General features: G+C 55.1%; 1 pseudogene; it reads left to right on the top strand.

The window, feature by feature from the left end:
• Positions 1-233: 233 nt before the first annotated feature.
• On the top strand, positions 234-1,167 carry LOC127028270 (olfactory receptor 14J1-like; annotated as a pseudogene).
• Positions 1,168-5,718: the final 4,551 nt, after the last annotated feature.

The following is a 5,718-nucleotide window of genomic DNA, read 5'->3' as shown; positions in this document are numbered from 1 at the left end:
GGCTGACTCCTCGGCAGCCAGCGGGAAGAGGCCCTTCTTAGGGCACGCTCGGCCAGCACTAACCAGAGCTCCTGCACTGGAGCTGAAGGAAGGTCTGCTGGAAAAGGCAAAGTGGGTGTGCGTAGCAGGGGGAGGGTGTAGGAGAAGTGGTTGTGATTTTGCTCAGCGAAGTCTCCCCTAATTTGTCGTTGACTCTCCCTTGAAGGTCAGGAACCCATGCACAGAGGCACCAAATGTTGAACGGCAGCTCCACAACTGAGTTCCTCCTCCTGGCATTCGCAGACACACGGGAGCTGCAGCTCTTGCACTTCTGGCTCTTGCTGGGCATCTACCTGGCTGCCCTCCTGGGCAATGGCCTCATCATCACTGCTATAGCCTGCGACCACCACCTCCACACCCCCATGTACTTCTTCCTCCTCAACCTCTCCCTCCTTGACCTGGGCTCCATCTCCACCACTCTCCCCAAAGCCATGGCCAATTCCCTGTGGGACAACAGGGCCATCTCCTACTTGGGATGTGCTGCCCAGCTTTTTTTCTTTCTCTTCTTGATTGTAGGGGAGTATTTTCTTCTCACCGTCATGGCCTATGACCGCTACATTGCCATCTGCCAACCCCTGCACTACGGGACCCTCCTGGGCAGCAGAGCTTGTGTCCACATGGCAGCAGCTGCCTGGGGCAGTGGGTTTCTCCATGCTGTGCTGCACACTGCCAATACTTTTTCCCTCCCACTCTGCCAAGGCAATGTCCTTGACCATTCTTCTGTGAAATTCCCCACATCCTCAAGCTCGCCTGCTCACACTCCTACCTCGGCGAAATTCGCCTTGTTGTGGTTAGTGCCTGTTTACTTTTGGGTGTTTTGTTTTCATCATGCTGTCCTATGTGCAGATCTTCAGGGCCGTGCTGAGGATCCCCTCTGAGCAGGGACAGCACAAAGCCTTTTCCATGTGCCTCCCTCACCTGGCCGTGGTCTCCCTCGTTGTCAGCACTGCCATCTTTGCCCACCTGAAGCCCCCCTCCACCTCCTCCCCATCCCTGGACCTGGTGGTGACTGTTCTGTATTCGGTGGTGCCTCCAGCAGTGAACCCCCTCATCTACAGCATGAGGAACAAGGAGCTCAAGGATGCCCTCCGGAAACTGGCCGAATGGACGCTGTTTCACCAACAATAACCTGCCTCCCCTGCTCTGCGCATTTCCCTCAGGCCAAAAGCCTGCTTTTTTCCCTTGTCATAATCCTACTTATAGATAATGTTCTGGGCTTCTACTACTTGTCTTGAGGTTTGATCCAGTTGTTTCTGACCCTTGTACAACACTGGATCAGATGTGGCCTGTCCAATAGCAGCTCTGCAATAAAAGGGCATCTCCCACATGCAGTGCCTGAAGGCTGAGCTCTTCCTCCAAAGGTGCTGCCAATAAAATGTCCACGGAACTGGTCTTTTAAAGAGTTTTGTCTCCTTGTGTTCTCCCTGTGATTGGGGTTAAGCTCACGGTACCATGGGGTTCCATTGAACTGAACGTTGTGGTTTTAAAGGTTCTCTTTGTGGTGTCCAGTGGCAGTGGAGATGGGGCATGGGCTCCCAATTCCCTCCTCAGGCTGCTTCACGTATGACAGGACTGATGGCACATACAAAAATGAATGTGGAGGGATGGGGAGAGGATGGGGACTTGCCATGTACCTTGGGCTGGGAGGGAATAAAGACTGAGAAGGTGAAACACCCTCCAAGGTGATGTCCCCCAAAAGTAAAGCACTGAATCGAGGTATGCCCAAAGAAGGACTCTGAAGTGCCATGGGAGTGAGCGGGGACGCAGCAGGCAGAGGGAAGGGAGAGTGGAGAGATGCAGGAGCTGCGTGAGGAGGCCCAGGGCTGTGGTGGTGCCCTGGGGAGTGGGGCTGATGGGGGCAGAGAAGAGGTGAAATGCAGTGGGCGTTGAGGCTCAGCTACAAAATGACTGCAGGAGAGCCTGGGAGTGAGTGGCCTCTGTTTGCTTGTGTCGTTGTTGCAAGCAGCAGCCGTGGGGCTGATGGGCAGGCTGAGAGCCTTCCCTGCCCCCCAGGACCTGCTGTGCCCTTCAGAGGGGCTGGGGCTGTGGGGGAGCGCCCAGAGCTCTGCAGCACCCTGGGGTGGGCAGTGTGGTGGGGCCAGGGCAGAGTGGGCTGCTGGGCTTGGCTGGGCTGGGCAGAATGCAGGGGAGGTGGGGAGAGCTGGGGAGGGGCTGGGCTGGGCAGGAAAGTGTCTGGCAGAGGAAAACACCCGTGGAGAACTCAGCTGTGCGAGCGTGCAAAGTGAGGGCAGGGTGCTCACAGTGCAGAGCCAGGCCTCATGGTGAAGGAAGCAAGGCACCAAAGGGGCAGAAGAGAGGGGCCCAGCCTGTACCATGTTCCCTGGACACCCCAGGGAAGCTGTCCCACAGCAATTTTCCCTGACCACCCCACACACCGGCCATTTCCAGCTCTGGCCATACACCCCAGCCCTGAGGAGGGACCTTTGCTGCATGGACAGCCCTGTTCTCCTCTGGGGCTCTCTGATACCCAGCTCCACTGCCATTAGTAATGAAAAGAAAACCAGTTTCCTGCTGACACTCATTACAAAGCAAGTCCCAGAGCTCTTGCCACTGCTGGTCTCTCAGCCAAGCCCGTTCTCAGACACCGCCACCTAGATCAGAAGTTCACGGCCGTGTCGTGACATGTATCGAAAATCTCCATTGTTTGAGCTCCCACCAAGTGGCCTGGGTCCTTGCTCCAGTGTGGGCTCTGAGGGATTTCTCAAAACCTCAGCTCTCTCAGCCTCCCCTTGGCCATAATGTGCTCCAGGCCCCAACCATCCTTCTGGCCTCTGCAGGACTCGCGCCACTCTGTCAGGGCCTGCCTTGTGCTGGGGAGCCCCAGATTGCATGCAGCAGGCCTGATGCGCTCCTGCGCTGGGGTAACTTTGAGCAGCAGCCACCCAGCCACCCAGCTGCTCCCTCACTCTCCCTCCTCAAAACGACAGCACAAAGGGAGGAAAAACATAGAGAAAAGCTTATGGGTCAAGTAAAGAAAAGGAGAGCACTGAGCCCTTACTGTCATTGTCATCACTTACCAATTACTGGGCAAAGAAGAGTTGACTTGGGAAGATCAATTTAATTCATTGCCAATTAAAAAAGCTGTGGATTGTGCGAAACTCTAACAAAAACATTAAAGACCATTCCTCCACGCCACTCCTTTTTCCCAAGCTCAGATTACTCCTTCATTCCCAACACTTCTACCCACCACAACCCCAAGACAAGCAGGGGGAGGGATTGGGAATGGGGGTTACAGTCAGCACAGAACATCTCTGCCGCTCCTTCCTCACACTTTTCCCCTCTCCAGCTTGGGTTTTCTCCACAGGATCCCACCATATTTGCAGCCAAGGCTATGTGGTGTTCATGTCTTTCTGTCTTACTTTTCTCCTTTATACTCACAGAATGACGGAACTGTTGAGATTGGAAGGGACCTCTGGAGATCATCTAGTTGAAGGCCTCAGCTGAGGCAGGGTCAGCTAGAGCAGCTTGCTCAGCACCTTGTCTAGCTGAGTTTCGACTGTCTCCATGGAGGGACACTGCACAGCCTCTCTGGGCAACCTGTTCCAGTGATTGACAACCCTCACAGTCAAACAGTGTTTTCTTGGGCTCAGATGGAATTTTATAGACTGACTAAGATCTCTCCAAGCCTTTTCTTCTCCACACTGAACAGTGCCACATCTCTCAGCCTTTCCTCTTAGGAAAGATGCTCCAGTCCCTTAAACCAGCTTTGGGGCCCTTTGCTGACTTGCTTTAGAGGTCAACAAGTTGGCTGTACTGGGCAGCCCAGCACTGGACACAGCACTCCAGATGGGGCCTCACCAGTGCCGAGCAGAGGGGAAGGGTCACCTCCCTCCATCTGCCACCATGCTTTTCCTAACGCAGCCCAGGAGGCTGTTGGCCTTTGCCGCAGGGCTGCATTGATGGCCCATGCTCAGCTGCTTGTCCTCTCTGCAGGAGGACCCAAGGTCCTTCTCTGCAGAGCTGCTCTCTAGCCGTCGGCCTCCAGCATGATGGCCACAGTGTGGCTGGATCACAGGCTGTCCTCCCGCAGGGACTTTCTCAGCACACCTTGTCCTTCTTGGACAGCAGCTTCACCTCTGTCACAGGGCCCCACACAGTGCTGCAGAGTCACCTGGACAGCAAACCCCTCTCCTGCCAGGGCTGCACAGCCCAGGCCTGTTGCTCTTGGGCCTTGGGGACTGCAGCTTTTGCTCTCCTTGTGGCAACCTCCTTCATCATTCTGTTGCCACCTGCCATCCCCTCCAGCATGCCTCTGCTGGGAAGCAAAGCCTTGCCACGGGGTCGAGTCCGTGGGTACCAGGTTTCCACGTGACAAGTCTGCCCTTGGCCCTGCTGCCGTATCTGAGGTGCTGCAGCCCAAATGTGCACCAAAGCCCACAACCGGGGGCACAGACAGCAGGAGCCTCGTGCGCCATCACAGAGCTGTGACATCAGCGAAGAAGAGCTGAGGTGGGGAAGGACAGCTCCCATGGCTTTTGTGGCGGATGGAGATACAGCATCTTTAGGAGAGACCAATGGGGAAGGCGAGAAGTGGGGGATGCCCTGTGTGATTTCAGGGCAGCTCAGATAAATGGAGGTTCTCTATGGGACAGGCAACAGGTTAGGTGGGAGCTTTTGTGGGGGTCAACTTCTAAATGGGCCATCCACTCTGATGCTCACCTGGACCTGGTACTCCCAAACGAGGAAGAGCTGGTGAGGGATGTGAAGACCAGTGTCAGCCTTGGCTGCAGCGACCATGAAATTGTGGTCTCCCAGATTCTCTAGGAAATGGGGAAGGAGAGTCGCAGAGCACAGACCCTGTACATGAGGGAATGAGAACTTGGCCTGTTGAGGACACTGGCAGGTGGGATCCCATGGGGGCAGCGTCAGGGCCCTGACACCATCCATAGGCCTTCATGGCCCTGACCAGCATCACCTGCAGCCTCCACTCACACCTCTGTCCATGGGCCCAGCACACCATTGAAGCCAGGCCTCAGTTTCAGTCCCAGCTTGATCTCTGCTGTAGCTCTACTGCTCTCCAGCACAGCCAGAGACACAGCCTTGCCTGCCCATGGACTTTGTGGATTCAGCCTTGCACACTCACTTCCCACCTTCATTCTTTCTTGGGTGTACAGTGGAATGACTCTGTGGCCCTGCCGAGTGCCAGACCCCAGCTCATTCACAGAGGCCTAAGGGCCTTTCTGCTGCCTTTCCTCCTGTCCCTTGCTCAGGGTTTGGGGGGAGAGAAAGGAAGAGCAGGTGAGGTTTGTGGGTGCCAATGATTGAGATGGGGGAGCAGAGCCATCACGTCAGAAATGATCTAAAGGCTATGCTAGTTCTAAAGTGTTCTCTTCAGCTCCTTTCTTGGACGCCTTACATCTCCCACAGGAACCTGAAAATGCTGAGATCCCTCCATCCTTCTCTCTTTCAGCAATTCAGTTGACAGTACCCAAGTCAGAGGCTGTCTTTCAATTCTGTTTACAGCCTAAAGCACCCCATGGTCTGCAGATATGCCAGGAAACTTGCAGAAGGAACGCACTCCTCTGGACCAGAAGGTGGATGTTCCCAGGAATCTCAGGAGGCATGGCATACTGTCAGCTGTGTTCACAGAGCTGGTCAAATGCCTCATCTCCATGTCTGTAATGGTGGCCTAGGTGCCTGGTTCACGTGTAAACTCTC

This window comes from Gymnogyps californianus, unplaced genomic scaffold (genome assembly GCF_018139145.2).
Source record: "Gymnogyps californianus isolate 813 unplaced genomic scaffold, ASM1813914v2 HiC_scaffold_31, whole genome shotgun sequence".
NCBI classification, from domain to species: Eukaryota; Metazoa; Chordata; class Aves; order Accipitriformes; family Cathartidae; genus Gymnogyps; species Gymnogyps californianus.
The sequence above is the reverse complement of the archived record's forward strand: the minus strand, read 5'-3'. Positions and strand labels throughout refer to the sequence as shown.